The sequence below is a fragment of the Schistocerca gregaria genome, chromosome 4, assembly GCF_023897955.1.
Source record: "Schistocerca gregaria isolate iqSchGreg1 chromosome 4, iqSchGreg1.2, whole genome shotgun sequence".
Lineage (NCBI taxonomy): Eukaryota > Metazoa > Arthropoda > Insecta > Orthoptera > Acrididae > Schistocerca > Schistocerca gregaria.
Window position 1 is genome coordinate 315,648,541 of NC_064923.1, and position 18,273 is coordinate 315,666,813.

Sequence of the window (18,273 nt, forward strand, 5' to 3'; positions counted from 1 at the left end):
AGCGCAAGGCAACACTATCATAAAGTTTGTGGTCTTCTTGAATAACTTAAAGGAGCTCCGATATGGTTAAAAAAAACCTACACACGCACCAAGACAGGCCGACTGTCAGATTAATTTCGTGGCAGCCTGCACACGTCCCGACAATAGCACCGTACTGTTTCGCTTTGTTTATCTTCAGTTCATGTAGTAAGAGATCGCGATTTGTTTTACACAAAAGGAAGACAGAGGTTTACATTGGTTGTAGACGTAAGGGGGCCACAAAAGCCGAGAGAAAGCTATGGGCAAAAAGTGGCTAATTAGAGGAAAGAAACTCATCCCCGTTCTGTTACACAAGTAGCTGGCATCCGATGATTTTTGTAATTACACAAAGAGGAATGAATCAAACGTTTTGGAGCTGCGGAACATTATACCTATTCTTAACGAAAAAGATTAGTCATGAGAGGCTGTAAGCTGCGAGAAGAGGCTATTAGCCTCTGACAGGAGTTAAGGACCTCAAACTTAGTGCTGTCGTATCCCCACAATTAACTAAAATAATTTCTAAAATCTACGACGTGATTTATATTTGGCTGAGGATATACATCATAGTTAACTAAAATGAATAAAATGTTTATGTAAACGTTAGTAACTTATGTAGTATTGACGAACACTTGTAAGTTTGAGAAACACATTTCAGATTCGAAGAAGACTAAACATGGCGATGGCGCACATCATCTAAGAAATACAACATACATGAGTGAAGCATTTAGCAACTGTTAAACCTTCGAAAATCCCACACTTTGCACTTCTTAGTAGGGGACTTGGATTTAGGCTGGACTTTTAAATCTTACAACAATGAAGGTAGTACAGTTTATGAATAAACGTCCATTGAAAGTCGATATTTCGGTATTTAGATTTCATTTCCGACAAATAGCGGAAGTAAAACCTAAAAACAGAAATATAGAAGGTCGACAGACTTAAATTCTCCGCGTGACACACGAAACCATCATGGATGCGTTAAAAATGTGCTTTACTCCTTGCACGCCATGTTCCAAGAGCATATGAAGTTTTTAAATCTCTTGAAAGCCCAGTTTCGTCAGCCTCGCATCCTGTCGTGTATATCAGAAGAGCATTTAACCCCGCGCGCAGTGACAAAAAGACAAACTTTTCTCTGCAGGTTGACACGACGGCGCTAAACAGGGCTCAGTTTGTTACGTAACGTGGTGGGGGTGCCGGATGTCACGTGACCCTGCCCGTCGGTCATCCCGACAAGGAATGTTCGTCGCTCGGTCAAAACGCCCACGCACGTCCAGATCGTCTATCGGTTGATGCGTGTGTAGGGACCTTATGACGACTGCCATTCCTTACGATTTCCATGAAGTTAGTGTCAAGAAAAATCTCTAGATTTTAATGTCTTAAGTCTCCCTTCCGGCAAACCACTTATTGCTTTTCTTTAAAAATAATGATAGTCGTAGTTTGCTTCTGGTGTGATATCCATAACAATTTTTCTTCTAGGGTTCTCAGCAGCCAATCATTGCCGCTTGCGGGGGAGGCGTAGAAAGTAGAAGTGTTGTTATTTCACATGTTTATTTACTGTTCCTGCTAATTACTGTTCCACACTACTGATCAGACTGAAGCACTTTGTTATAAGACCTCAACATGCAGGATATTTTTAAGAAAATTATTCCGCGTTCTTATTGGTCAGAACTAAAAAATCTGTAAACATGACTGGAAACATTTGTAGAAACGGGCCATTTTGCTCTGACAATGTCTGACGTCTGCCGATACGAGATATGTTCAGTGTGATAACATGTCACATTCTTCAGCACTCCAATTCAAAGAATCACGAACTCTTGCGAAAACGCCCACCTGCCATAAGTTTCGTCACCTGTATTGGACGCATACTCCTGCAACATGCGAATACTGCGATGAGTTTGGAATGCACTAATGACTCTAAACGTGTTCAAAACCATGGATTATGGCAACGCGGATGGGAAGAATATGCTAGTAGACATATTAGAGAAATCTACTGCTTACCAAACTTTCTGACTATGCACAAAAATTAGTTCCTCGTAGTATAAACCCGATCAGTCGTCTTTTTGCAAAGGACATGGTCGTAAATAATTTGTGGCACGGAAATCGGTGATAATTGCACTTGTTAATTGGTCCCGTAAAGTGTGTGACTACAGGATAACCTGATGCCTATCTTTTGTGATAGTTCATTTTAAAGTAATGTACGTAGTTTCCATTCATTACTTCGGTATTTGCCTATCTGAAATACTAAGCGCAAATTGAATCCGTCCTCCACGAAGACGACGCATAATTTCTTCGTCCATCTTTGTCAAGATGAGAAAGTTTATCTAATTTTCTAGCCGCCGGATAGTTAAACTTTAACTTGAACCCTTCATCTTTCAAGTAAGAATCATCTATATATTAGAATTAAGTGTACTTCAGTTTGGTGCCGCTTGAACAGCAATACATCTTAAAGTAAGGAAGGATGGGGAAAATTCATTTTTGTTAACGGAAAACATTTATGTAAATTGCATCTTGTCAGTGCCCTACCTGGTCGCATTGAATTTGCGATAGAGGTTATTTCTTCGAGCTGTATACGTATCCTTGGTTCTTGCAAGGAAATGGTTTTACACAAAGATATGATCGGGATCCCTGACACAGTTTGCGATGCTATCGGGAGGGAACGGCGAAAGTCTCGACGCAAGTAGGTCGGAACAGACACCCAGCTTGAGACGCCGTGGAAGGGCGCTGGATGTGTAGCCGACTTCACTGTACACTCAAATGGTGCTCCACTGTTTGCGTCCTTGCACGTGCACCGCCGCAAGTGCTTCTGCCCGTCGGCTTTCTTTATAATGCCTGTATGTACTTACTGCCATGGAGATACTTCCGCTTGCATATATCATCTCGATGGAAACGAAACTGTTTCCAGGTATATGGCGCTAGTAAAATGTCGCTATTTTTGAAAGATAAGTCAATTTTTAGGTTCGAAACAATAGATCGTGCAAAAATCACTCCTTGTTGAAAATGAGCTAGAGTTTTGTACCATTAGAACCAGCAGCACTTGAGTCAAAATCCACTACATTTCTCTCTTCAGGGCACAAATTTAACTCGGCACTAATCAACAGGGAAAACACGGTATTTATAGATTTTGTTTAGCATTGTAATTTTTAAAAAGTCTGCGGTTACCTTGAAAACATAAAATACATTATAGTGTTATCGAAGAACTTTCCCTTCACGGAAGAAAACTAAGCAGAATGATTTTCATGCGCCTGTGAAGTTCGTCTTGTCACTCTGTAGCAGTAGTAAACAAACTGAATATTGTTTCTAGATTAATCTGTGACAGACGATTTATCGAAGTCTGATAGTTTTTCACGTCGTTTGTCGAAATCACGCCAGCTGAGGTTTTTCATACTTTCTGTGACTCTACCAGACGACAAACCGGAATCATTTGCGGTCTCTTTTTGAATAAGCTTGATATTCTCCAACACTCCATGCAGATTTCTATTATCCATGACTGTAGTTGTTCAGTAAGGAGTCTTTTTTTACAAATTAGCTGTTTTTGCAACGTTAAAGAAGTATGAACTTGACGTTAGCTTCCATGACCACCACCACCACTACCACCACTACCACCACCCGACGCCTTATTACTTCTTCGTATGTGAGTGAAGACTCACTCTATCTGATTCATTGGTCGTGTAGCCAAAGGCTACACTTTCACGTCTCGAAGTGTACATTGCATTTATCTATGTTAAAAGGCGACTGGCAGTCTTTGTCCGAAGCTCATTGTGTAGTAAAGATATAACCTAATATTGCGCTGGTATGAAACAGTCTGAGAGTGATTTCCTACAGAATGACAGGAACATAAAACGACGATATATCATGCTTCATGGTGGCACGCTGGGAATTAGTTTAGTTTCAATGAATGATTAATCGTCAAATAATTGCTAAATTCTCTCTAAACATTTGTGCACTCACAACGTACTGTAGCATCTCTTTATTTTTCATAAATATAAATACAAAAACTCGTGTAGAGTAAATCCTACACAGGAGAATGACTGCTTCCAAGTGTCGGAATGTGGTAAAATCATGTGAATTTGGTTACAAAACTTATAAAGTGCCTACAAGAGAGCAATTTATGCCAAATAGATAACGGTAAGTGGTTCCGTATGCAATAAGGCATTACAAGGCGCTTATCGTCCTCTACTACTACACTTGTTACGGCTGAAATTCTATATTCTATGTTAACTGAAACTATATCTCTTTTCCATGCTTTACATTCCAGTGGTGGATAAAAAGGTAACATTCCTGTGAAATACAGTATCTATGGACTTTGATGTAAAGAGATATCAGCTACATTCGAATGGCACTCGCCGAAATCGTAAATAGAATTTTTTGAAAGTACTTAGTTTCTCAAAAGTGTTTAAATAAAATGCGTGTGGTAATAACGAGCCCTAAGGTGAACATTATTTTGATCGTAAAGACTGAAATTTCAATGTCAGATTACGTAAAATTGATAGTGCTCAGACTGTTAATGAATCATGTTTAAAGCTTTCATTTGCATGCTATTACAGAATACTGTGGTCTGATTGTAACCAGCGAACGAAATATTTCCTACATCGCCACAATGACAGTCTTATTATATCTAGGTTCAGGACTACCTGAGGGGTTACTATTTTTTCATTACTTAGCAACGACTGAATCCAGATGTACCAATAACGGTATTTAGTTTACGCCTCTCCCCTTTGTAGTACTTACACATATGAAAATACGAAATTAGACATCAGGTAACGTTGTATCTGGATTGAAGCAGTTACCAGCTGTTACAATCAGGAACCTTCCAGGATAGCTGCAGAACATGCTTACTCGTGTCTCAACGGACAACTGATGTAATAAATGTTACTTCAAATAAGTGAACAATGATATCTTAGAAGTAACAAATTATCTTGTACAACAATCTAAAGTATAAAGTTGCTCTTATAAAGTGCCCGTCCATGAATTTCTAAATTGATATACCGAACTTGCATTGTTAAAGATAATGGTTTTATTATACAGCTGGCCTTCGGGATACTTTTTCTCTTGTTTGACACCGCTAAAGTACCTCGAGTGAAGGAAACATTAATTTAGGTCATTGCCTTTCCCCCTGTCAACCTTAACGCTGCTACATGTGTCGCGACCTCGGTACTGGAAACATGTTAACACTAGAAGAGAGAATGATTCCTGCAACTACCTCGGAATGTTGTCTTGGCGTTAACTTTATTCGTCTACGTATAAAACCCTGTGTAGCTTGTGCCGTTGTTTGGATTTAGGTGTTCAATATTCTACAAAGCAGCAATCAAGACGCTTATATCGAGGTAATCGTGTAAAATTGTCAGAAATGTTCTACGTTTATCACTATTTCATTGTCTTTGTAACTGACGTGCGGCATTTATTTTGTTACTTAACTCCTCGGTCAGTCGTTTATCTTGAATCATAGAAAACTTTTTAACGTCCTTATTTTCACAGCGTTCAGAATTTTCTCCTTTCGTTAGGTCTACATGTAATATGGCTACTGTACAGTAACAGCACTTTAGTTTTAATATAGAGTCTTAGTATCCATCACACGTTTCCAATTGCACGAATCTCCCACTACAGCGGAATGTGCTACGTTCGGGCAATCTTTAGTGTTGTCATATTTGAATTTAGCACCTGAATGCTTTCTGCAAGTCATAGCGGTCTTCTCTTGATGAGATATTTTGATTTACTACAAAACTACAGTATTTACAGCCAGGATTAAACCATTTCTATTTCTCCATGAAACGTTCAAATATTCATTGATCGTGTTTCGGATTCAGCCCTCCGCGTTCTCCCTTTTCCTACAGCCGCGTTTGTGATTTCCAAGATTACGCCAACGTCATCCCAATAAGTGATTTAAATTTCACCTCTTTGATTTCCCTTCAGTTGCGTTCTCAAGCGTGTCAATTTATAGAAGTTCGTGTTTGAGAAACTTGAAAGCCTACCGAACTATAGTGGCTGTATTACCACCTCAGCACCTGCACACACAATGTATATTTAGCGCAGTATGACGCTGATTACTAAGTGTCTCTTTCTTCAATAGTTTTACTTATTTTCAAAACTATAGTAATGCCCATATGGAATAATATTTGCTGTTTTTTCGTAATGGATTTTTATTTTTGCCAAGACACTAATACTTTTAACAAGTTCCCACACTAACAGAAAATTCATAGCACACGACCATCGTAATTGAATATTTGAATTTTTTTTATTCCAGGACCACCTTACAGCGAGGTGTTCTAGCTGACACTATAAACAGGAAGAATAAGGTTTTGTTCAGTAGGTGCAGTTTTTGAAATTTCTCCTTCAAAAGACTACGGCTTAGTCCTCTTGCGGTCCTTCAGTAGGACTAAAGCTCCGTCTCTGATCCCGATGTCGACGGATATCACATATTATTTCTTATTGATCAGTTGAGTAGACTCGTCCATGTAAAAAAAGGCTACCGCAATCGCCTCCTTCCACTTGGGGTCCTTACCGTATTTGCTGGGTTCAGGCATGGCAAAACCAGGATTCTTGATGAGATGAAAACTGATGATCGTCCCAGCGGTCCTGCTTGCTTCCGCCATGATGGTTGAACGTATGTACTAGAGAGCGGGGGGTCCTGATATAACCACACTAACTACGAAGTCTTAAAGTCTCTCAATCTTAAATTTTAAATTTTACAACGGGTGAAATTGTGAATGTAATTTGGGTCTCAACTGTCGCTAGCCATAAACCTGTTGAGTATCTGCCGCAGCACTGCTGTATTAGCTTTACCTAGACATTCAGGGCTTACGTTTGAAAGTGTAGGTGTAATGCCCTACGTTTACTAACCAGCTAAATGAACTCCACGAATTCTTCGCGAACTCCCAATGGCCGGGAGAGTCATTGATGAAAAATCGACAAAGTGGAAGGCCCTCTCGACGGTCGTCTTCAGAGGAGACAGAATAGTGAGTAGGATAAAAACCCCAGGAGCCTTGCAATTCTTTTGTACTTGCTCAACGAGCGTGAGGCCTCAAATAATTCTAGTACTAATTTCTTCACTGTGTTGTAGTCCATCCTGTGACAATCTTTTCACAGACTTTCTCTAGGACAGATCTCCTTCTGACAACGCAGCACTTTTATGGGGCATAGATTCAGGCTTCTCCCACTTTGTTTCATTATTTTACTCCACGTGTTTGGGTTAATTCATGTACGATATCCCCATCTGGTTTGACCATAAACATGTTAGTGTGCACGCCGTACAGGGTAGGTCGCTCACTACTTAGCATGGTAGCCAGTCCATAAAGAGGGATTTGTACACGTCCGTGTGGGGGTAGCCCACCTGACCGCACATGGATCACTTTGTTGATGCCCCAACTGTCACTTCCCTGTGCATGTCAAGAAATAGGTGTTTATCCGTTTGGTGGGGGCATTTGGAATCACGCCACCTAGGGTTCTCCGGCTGAGTATCACCCAAGGCGAGAACCATCGTTCGGAGGATGTTAGTCATGGAAAGACCAAAGTTAGTGGTCGTGGCAGTCTTCTCAGATAGACCGCGTTTCAGTACCGATTCTTAGGACTCAAGGAACTTTGACTTCATGGCCACACCATGGGAGCAAAGCAAAACTGAGATACGCAGACCGTTACCCTTCCGTTACTATTTTTCACCCGAATAGATGAAGGGTTCTTGCTCTTCACTAAAATTATTTGTGGAGAACAGTGAAAACGTGTTTGCTGAACTCTCCCTTTAGTAAATTACGAAATGGGACAATCTCAATTAAGACAGCAAATCCTACCGAGTCCTCGGCGTTACTTTCTTGTAAACAGCTTGACGATGTACCTGTTGGCATCACGCCCAATGACAACCTCAGCATAGTACAGAGTAACTTTTCAGAGACCTAATGCTACAAAGGGACGAAAACTTATGCGAGTTCTTGGAGAGGTTAGATATCCATCATGGTTGTCTTGTACTTCGAAACAAGGTAGACATAAACACATTTACCCTCGCTTTTATGATGTATTCGCTTTAATTAAAATTCAAAACAATATTGCTGCTGCGACATGAAGCCGATGCACTTCAGGTGTGGTGCTTTAACTATCAGCGCTTCGGGCTTAAGTTTTCGCGGTGTATATAAAATCCGATTTATGGAGACTGACAGGTCACTTCACGAAAATTTACCATGTGCGCTACTAAATGGCTTTGAAAGTTTTGGAAGCGACCGTCCTCCCCAGTCTCGAAGTGTACTAAATCACAAGGAACGCAAAATCCAGGACCTGATCATCACATATCGGCCCTCATACGTTGAAACTCGTAAAATGATAATTTTTATCCAGTTTGTCATACTGACCTTTGCCACTACAGTGGCCATGTCATCAGTAAGTGGTTGATTTCCTCACTCGTTGTACACAGCAGGTAGTGGCGCAAATACACTTGGAGCATAGGGGCGATACACCCTCCATTCACGTGGTACCTGCAGCACCATTTTCTGGTACTACTCCCCACACCCAGCCGGAGCAACAGCTTCCTCCACTGTCAACTACCATTGACAGAGCTCGGTCTCAGGAACACCTTCCCCAGAAATAGAGGCCCGACAAGTTAGTGGTTAAATGAGCCATGGCCCGAGGGTCGGTGTTCCAGAACTGCCTGCACTTCTGTACCTAACCCAAAGCGGATAAGCCTTCACAAGAATCTCAACCTACAAAACCTGGAAAATAAATCTCGAGAGAAGACGCCAGGATAAGAACAGATTTTTCTGTTTTTCTCCATCGATGATACTGATCTTGGGGCGTGACCAGTCCTCTTCACTCATTCTCACAATGAACTTCCCCTTAAGAGAGTGGCGTGTATTATTCCAAATGTTTAGTGCTTCTAATTATCTACAAATTTTTCAGAAATGTTTTTAATACGCAAAGAGGTGGTTTTATATCGAATTTGAAATATTTTATTTGTAGTCGGTGTCAGTGTCCAACCTTTCATAAAGAAATAGGTTCCAGGTCCTCTAACCCAGAATTACTGAAGTGACAACGGTTATGTTTTAAATATCCACTTTTTCGGTTCTTCAGATTTAGTTAACACCTCACACATCACAAACATTTTCCACTAAGAAAGTTAGATTCCATAGAAGTCTTCACAAGAAAAAACTCTTTGTTCAGTCATGATGGCAAAGAGTCGTGAACAGGTAGCAAATTTGGAATAGTAGTGGCCAACTAAGAGTAACTTGAGAGATGTGATGCCTTTTAGCGCCAGATTCTAATGTATATCAAACATTGATTTGGAAGCTTCCAGAACTTTCTGTGATTAACAATTTATCAACTTCCGTTTCCTATGTCATACATGTTTCCAAAATATTCGCGTTCTATAGAAATAGGAAATCTTTGTAGTTATCTAAACAAAAGGAATTAAGGGCAGTAAAAATATAAATTACACGATTTCCAAAGTTACCAATGCTGTCACATCAGGTTGACGTGATATCGATATCTATTTGTATCTCAATAAGAAACTAGATGACATTTATCATGAATGATGTTTCGGCGAGACGTGTTTCGGCACAAATAAATGTTATGCTTTACGTACACTTACTGACATTTATAGGTAAATTAATTTTGTTGGTGTAATCAGGTAGTGTATGATACTATCGATATGTAATCTGTAAAAATTACACATAAAACCAAAGCTTTGCAAGAATGCAAATAAACTTCGTAGATTTCCAAAAACAATAGAGAACAGATGTAAACATGGATAAAACCTAGTGATACAAATACCAAAAAACCCTGGCTTATTAAAACATCTAACCAGACCTGCCTCATTATGATGATCCAATAAAACAGCTATGAATATTACTGTCACCTGCTACAATAAGTTGCCTCTCGTTCTGCGATCCGTTAAAGTGCATTCTCTCAAACTTGCACTGATCCCAAGAGAGCATCTGGTGGCGTCTGTACATTTCCTCGTAGTGAGTCCATACCAAGTTAGAAGCAATGGCAGTGAGAGTGAGCACCATTTGTAAAGTTTCTCCTGGCAGGGCACTTACCTATCTTGGAATGGCTGCCTTCATCCAGAAACTCCCTTTCCACGCCTGCCCACCTTCCTTTCTCCTACTCGACGATTCCACAGCACATTAGCTTCTGTGAAGGAAGTACAAAGTCGTCTTGAAGGGACCTTCTGGTCAGTCAGCCTCGCTCCGATCTTGATCTGCCTCTCGTAAATTGTACCCCCACTTTAGTGCCTCCACACGACCTTCTCTGCTGTCGTCCTTACGCTCTCTTCCCCAGAATCTCGTGGCTTTATTGTAGTGGTCGCTACACGTCAGTCACTACCTTCTGATACTGCCGTCGCTTCCTTGTCACCGACTGATGGACAAGTTACCACGATGGGCTCTTCCAAGAGCCTACTGGCAGTTGGGTACGTACACTGTCACCTCTGCCACCTCCGACAGATTGTATAGACGAGTTTCTGGAAGATGTCGCCGACTGAACCATTCGTGCCGCTGGACCTGACAGCGCAGTGTTAGCACACACACTCGCATTCGGGTGGACGACGGTTGATATCCTTGTCGTTCGTTCCTAATTTAAGTTTTCGATGCCTTTCTAAATGATTTAGCAAATGCCAGGAAGGTTCATTTGAAATGGCACTGCCGATTTCCTTCCCGATACTTCTTTAATCCGAGCTTAAGCTATGTTTTTAATGAGTTTGCTGTCGACGGAACCTTAATCTTCCTTTTCCGTCGGCAGATGCCATGGTGAATCAACTACATTGAAACAGGTACTAAGGGTAGTCGAAGTGCCCTCTTTATCCTGTGTGGCTCAAGCTCTTTAAACATCTGAACAGAGAAGTATAAACTGAAGGCATCCTCGTATGCTTCTCTCCATCAGGTTGAATTATTATATGATGAATCTTTCACAGAAAACTGATTCACGCTATTAATATGGCCCCAGGTCCTGGTTTATAATCAATGATACACCGTCTCATTGTTACTCAGACTTCATCTACCCAGGGCCTTCAACCGTAATTGGTTTGGTATTCACCAACTTAATCCTTAAGCCACACAAAAACTCAGTCCATCGACAGCTACCAATCGTTTAGCCTCACTGTGTTCTACAAACTGCTTCAAAGGGGTGATCCGACAGTTCTATTGGGTTTTCGAATCACGGGGCCTTTTGTCCTGTTATTAGTGTGGTTTCTGATTTTGACGATCTACAATACACTCGGCCTGGGTTGGGACAGCAGTCCTACAGGCCTTTTCTAACCATAAAGACAGACTTTTTTCTGTTGTCCCTTAGTTTTATCAAAATTCATTGAAAATGTTCCGTCTTTGCAACTAAATGAAGCATAGCTTTTATATATGTATTCAGATTTTATTTATGAAGCATCTTCAGTGGCTTGATAGCTTGTAATACGCCTTTGTGTTTTATATATAATAAATGCATTTGAAGTGGTTACAAATGAGCCGTCTGGAGTAGAGTACCAAATGAACACATCTCCAGGACCATACACATCAACTAGCAACATGAAAATAGTAACACCAAACGATAAAACGAACCTAACGAAACTTGGCCTACAAAGGTTGTTTCTAATCTGAAAAGACAAAACATGAGGAAACGTAACATAGTAACTTATTTGTAACCACTACACAATTCATTTATTATATGTATTACAGGGTACTGAAGATCATTCAGAAGTAAAATAAATGAAAAGAGTATGGAAAAAACACCTACCTTTCATTTAGTTGCAAAGACAGGACATATCTCCATGGAAAACACCTCATTACAGACTTCTGATGTACAAAACGCACACGGCATCCCTCGATACACCCACATTTTACTTAGTCCCTGGTGGGCTTTCGAGGGACCCCACTGATTTTTGTTTGTCTTTTTATTACGCAAGTGGTTTCGGATTACATTTGCTAAATCATAAGGGAAGCCTGTTACGGATGACACCTTAGTTCATGTGCCCGTTGCACAGTGGAGGGTACCCTGTGCCATTATTAGTCTTTCATCTACATGACTACTCTGCAATTCACATTTAAGTGCTTGGCAGAGGGTTCATCGAACCACAATCATACTATCTCTCTACTATTCCACTCCCGAACAGCGAGCGGGAAAAACGAACACCTAAACCTTTCTGTTCGAGCTCTGATTTCTCTTATTTTATTTTGATGATCATTCCTACCTATGTAGGTTGGGCTCAATAAAATATTTTCGCATTCGGAAGAGAAAGTTGGTGACTGAAATTTCGTAAAAAGGTCTCGCCGCGACGAAAAACGTCTATGCTGTAATGACTTCCATCCCAACTCGTGTATCATATCTGCCACACTCTCTCCCCTATAACGCGATAATACAAAACGAGCTGCCCTTCTTTGCACCCTCTCGATGTCCTCCGTCAATCCCACCTGGTAAGGATCCCACACCGCGCAGCAATATTCTAACAGAGGACGAACGAGTGTAGTGTAAGCTGTCTCTTTAGTGGACTTGTTGCATCTTCTAAGTGTCCTGCCAATGAAACGCAACCTTTGGCTCGCCTTCCCGACAATATTATCTATGTGGTCCTTCCAACTGAAGTTGTTTGTAATTTTAACACCCAGGTACTTAGTTGAATTGACAGCCTTGAGAATTGTACTATTTATCGAGTAATCGAATTCCAACGGATTTCTTTTGGAACTCATGTGGATCATCTCACACTTTTCGTTATTTAGCGTCAACTGCCACCTGACACACCATACAGCAATCTTTTCTAAATCGCTTTGCAGCTGATACTGGTCTTCGGATGACCTTACTAGACGGCAAACTACAGCATCATCTGCGAACAACCTAAGAGAACTGCTCAGATTGTCACCCAGGTCATTTATATAGATCAGGAACAGTAGAGGTCCCAGGACGCTTCCCTGGGGAACACCTGATATCACTTCAGTTTTACTCGATGATTTGCCGTCTATTACTACGAACTGCGACCTTCCTGACAGGAAATCACGAATCCAGTCGCACAACTGAGACGATACCCCATAGCTCCGCAGCTTGATTAGAAGTCGCTTGTGAGGAACGGTGTCAAAAGCTTTCCGGAAATCTAGAAATACGGAATCAACTTGAGATCCCCTGTCGATAGCGGCCATTACTTCGTGCGAATAAAGAGCTAGCTGCGTTGCACAAGAGCGATGTTTTCTGAAGCCATGCTGATTACGTGTCAATAGATCGTTCCCTTCGAGGTGATTCATAATGTTTGAATACAGTATATGCTCCAAAACCCTACTGCAAACCGACGTCAATGATATAGGTCTGTAGTTAAATGGATTACTCCTACTACCCTTCTTGAACACTGGTGCGACCTGCGCAATTTTCCAATCTGTAGGTACAGATCTATCGGTGAGCGAGCGGTTGTATATGAGTGCTAAGTAGGGAGCTATAGTATCAGCGTAATCTGAAAGGAACCTCATCGGTATACAATCTGGACCTGAAGACTTGCCCGTATCAAGCGATTTGAGTTGCTTTGCAACCCCTAAGGTATCTACTTCTAAGAAACTCATGCTAGCAGATGTTCGTGTTTCAAATTCTGGAATATTCCATTCGTCTTCCCTGGTGAAGGAATTTCGGAAAACTGCGTTCAATAACTCCGCTTTAGCGGCGCAGTCGTCGATAACAGTACCATCGGCACTGCGCAGCGAAGGTATTGACTGCGTCTTGCCGCTTGTGTACTTTACATACGACCAGAATTTCTTCGGATTTTCTACCAAATTTCGAGACAATGTTTCGTTGTGGAACCTATTAAAGGCATCTCGCATCGAAGTACGTGCCAAATTTCGCGCGTCTGTAAATTTTAGCCCATCTTCAGGATTTCGCGTTCTTCTGAACTTCGCATGCTTTTTACGTTGCCTCTGCAACAGCGTTCGGACCTTTTTTGTGTACCACGGGGGATCCGTTCCATCTCTTACCAATTTATGAGGTATGAATATCTCAATTGCTGTTGCTACTATATCTTTGAATTTGAGCCACATCTCGTCTACATTCGCATAGTCAGTTCGGAAGGAATGGAAATTGTCTTTTAGGAAGGCTTCTAGTGGCACTTTATCCGCTTTTTTTAAATAAAATTATTTTGCGTTTGTTTCTGATGGATTTGGAAGAAATGGTATTGAGCCTAGCTACAATGACCTTGTGATCACTAATCCCTGTATCAGTCATGATGCTCTCTATCAGCTCTGGATTGTTTGTGGCCAAGAGGTCAAGTGTGTTTTCGCAACCATTTACAATTCGCGTGGGTTCGTGGACTAACTGCTCTAAATAATTTTCGGAGAATGCATTTAGGACAATCTCGGAAGACGTTTTGTGCCTACCACCGGTTTTGAACAAGTATTTTTGCCAACATACCGAGGGTAGGTTGAAGTCCCCACCAACTATAACCGTATGAGTGGGGTATTTATTTGTTACGAGACTCAAACTTTCTCTGAACTGTTCCGCAACTGTATCATCGGAGTCTGGGGGTCGGTAGAAGGAGCCAATTATTAACTTAATTCGGCTGTTAAGTATAACCTCCACCCACACCAATTCGCACAGAGTATCTACTTCGACTTCACTACAAGATAAACCACTACTGACAGACACCAACACTCCACCACCAATTCTGCCTAATCTATCTTTCCTGAACACCGTCTGAGACTTCGTAAAAATTTCTGCAGAACTTATTTCAGGCTTTAGCCAGCTTTCTGTACCTATAACGATATCAGCTTCTGTGCTTTCTATTAGCGCTTGAAGCTCAGGGACTTTTCCAGCGCAACTACAACAGTTTACAACTATAATTCCGACTGTTCCTTGATCCAAGCACGTCCTGTAATTGCCAAGCACCCTTTGACATTGCAGCCCATCCCGCACTTTCCCGAGGCCTTCTAACCTAAAAAAACCGCCCAGTCCACGCCACACAGCCTCCGCTACCCGTGTAGCCGCCAGCTGAGTGTAGTGAACTCCTGACCTATTCAGCGGAACCCGAAACCCCACTTCCCTATGGCGCAAGTCAAGGAATCTGCAGCCAATACGGTCGCAAAACCGTCTGAGCCTCTGATTCAGACCCTCCACCCGGCTCTGCACCAAAGGTCCGCAGTCGGTTCTGTCAACGATGCTGCAGATGGTGAGCTCTGCCTTCATCTCGTAAGCAAGACCGGCAGCCTTCACCAAATCAGATAGCCGCTGGAATCCAGAGAGAATTTCCTCAGATCCAAAGCGACACACGTCATTAGTGCCGACATGTGCCACCACCTGCAGCTGGCTGCACCCTGTGCTCTTCATGGCATCCGGAAGGACCCTTTCCACATCAGGAATGACTCCTCCCGGAATGCACACGGAGTGCACACTGGATTTCTTCCCCTCCTTAGCCGCCATATCCCTAAGGGGCCCCATTCCTTTCCTGTTCCACTCTAACAGCCAGGGAAAAACATCTATGTGCCTCCATACGAGCTCTAATTTTCCTTACCTTCGTGGCCCTCATGTAAGATGTGCTCTGACGGCAGTAGAATCTTTCTGCAGTCAGCGATAAATGCCAAGTCTCTAATACTTTCTCAATACTATTCTTCGAAAAGAACGTAGTCTTCCCTCTAGGGATTCCCATTTTAGTTCATGAAACATCTCTGAAACACTTTGATGTTCATCGAACCTACCAAAATAGTTAGCAGCGGGCCTCTGAAATGCTTAGTGTCTTCCTTTGTTCCGATCTGAATGGCTCCCAAACACTTGAGCAGTACTAAAGGACGGGCTGCACTAGGGTGGTATACACTGCCTCCTTCAAAGTTAAACCAGTTACCTGAAATTCTCCCAGTAAACCGAAGTCGACCGTTCGCCTTATCTACTGTAATCCTTATAGCTCATCCATTTCATATCACTTTTCAACGTCACACCTAGATACTTACACGATATAACTGTCTAGGAGCACAGTACTAATGATGTATTCAAACGTTACGGGATGATTTCTTCTACTCATCTGCATTAGCTTAAATTTCATCTGTATTTAGAGATAGCTGCTATTCATCACCCCAACTAGTTTTATCTACCTCGTGTGTATCCTTCACTTTCGCGTAAACCACAGCGTCCTCAGCAGATTGGTGCTAACCCTCCCTCCGCCAGATAGTTCACGTATATAGGAGAAAGAAGGGTCAGATCACATTTCCCTAGGGCAATTCTAGCGATAACCTGGTTTCTGCTTAATACTCGCCATCGAGGAGAATAGCAGAATTAATAGAAAGAGGGTGAAGTTGCAAATAAAACCGTTGATATTGAAATAAGCCAGAAATACCCCGAAAAGGAAAAAAGGACGAATAGAATCAACTATTTTGTGGCCTACAGTGGCCAGAATCTATATTTCATTAACACTCGTCTTGTGATACTCAGTTACAAAGGACTTTGTGTCGACTTCACAACCCTACTCATAACACTACTTTGAAAGCATACACAATAATCTGTTACGTATGGTCGCACAACGGGAAGGCGCACAAAAAAGTACAACCAACATTTTTTTCATATTAGTGCACACTCCGCTGCAGAGTGAATATTTCATCCAGGATTTATTTCATTCTGGATTTATATACTAAAGTTATCAAAAAGACTATGATACAAAAAGCTAATTACATCAGATCTAGTGTGCACATACCCAAATCTCACAAAATAGCAAAATTACTGAGATTTGTGTAACTGACGTTTGGGCTTAAAAATACCACTGTTTGGGTGCGGCAAGAATGTGTCAATCAAGAGAACTGCTTTAAAATGTCTGTGAATGTCGTTCGATATGCTGACTTCTCATATTTAATATTTGAAAATGTTGGCCCACAGACATGAGTTTTTCCCAACACTGATGCCATACCAGCAACAAATTCGGTTTCCGAAACTCCGCATCAGGCAAGCAGTGGTAAAATTCAAGGTGGTTTCCTTCTGTTTCTCTTTCTAAAAGTCATACGACTGCAAATCAGCGAGCTTCAACTGCAGTTAAACTGGCACACCATCAAGATGACAATCAAATTGATTCTGGTGCAAAAAAACGTTTCTCATTTCTGTTAGGATCCCAGAATCTCTAAAAAAATGCTTAGTCACGAGCAGTTTTTAATAAAAGGTATCTTCGTGTATGTAGCACAAAACTCTTTCAAACAGTGAAACTGAAGTTCCTTCTTACAATTGTTCTTCAAAAAATGACACATTTCTCAGAAATCCTTTGATTCTGTAGAGATCAGCCTAGGTTATTCTTTCCCTGATGTTTCAAGTAAAGTTCATTCGAGTGAGATGCAATACCGACCAAAAGTGACAACGTTGACAGCCAGCTAGGATCTGACAGCTTAGTATCAGCTCTTTTTCACTGAGAAAAATAATTTCATTTCGGAGGTTCGAAAAACAAAGCAAGACTTTATCGCAACTGTGAACCACCTCTTTGATATGGCAGGTCACAGAATCAAAATAATCAGTTTCTTCAAGAAAGGTCTGGAACTGAAAGTGGTGTAGCGCATGTCCACGTAAGTAGTTCACAACAGAAACGACACGTTTCAGTAAACATGAAACGCCTTTCCCAGTGTATGAACGGAGCTAGCGGAGTACTGGTCTGCCCCAACAGACCTTCCTTCACTTTCGCTTTCTTTTGTCCTTGAACTTGAGACCTCGAAGCAGATTCCACTGAAGGCTATAGTCTTGCAAAATTTGTTGCACCTCCACGAAAATATCTTTCCCAGTTGTTCCATGCATGCTAGCTCTTAAGTTACCTGAAAATCTATATTAACACCAACACGACAAACTGTGGCGTGCTCGAGAGATCAGTATTAATAGAACGCTATAGAAAGCCACAAGAGGTTCTTAGCTTTATCATGTATCTGTAGCACTAAATTTATCTAAAATTTCCTCTGTTCTTCGAACAGCTGAACTTGCCTAATGTCTGATACAAACAAATCTCTGGTGAATTTGCCACTTGTAAACGGTTTTCATACTTCAGCTATCTTGTGCACTATTTTGCAACTTACACGAGTGACGGTAATCTCCCGCAAACATTTTCATGACGAGATTCCTTTGAGTTTCTAAATTACATTTCATGGATTCACATTTCTTAAAGGGCAAGTTTCCATAAAAAGCTGGCTATGTCTATACTTTTGTTTCATAGTGACGAAGATTCTAACCTCTCAAAAAGGCAATACTTTCGCTGCTCGTTACGCAAGTATTTTTCAGGTTCTTTGTTTCCACAAAGAAGTACTTTACTTCCCATTCTTCACTGAAAACGTGACACTCGGTGTAGACTTTTCCTAGTAGTCGTAATGAAAGTTTAACTGG

At 41.3% G+C, this 18,273-nt stretch overlaps 1 protein-coding gene across 2 annotated transcripts in view; it reads left to right on the forward strand.

The window, feature by feature from the left end:
- Positions 1-18,273, forward strand: part of LOC126266959 (GTP cyclohydrolase 1) — a 463,436-nt gene that overhangs the window by 319,775 nt on the left and 125,388 nt on the right. The gene's annotated exons all lie outside the window — the stretch shown is intronic.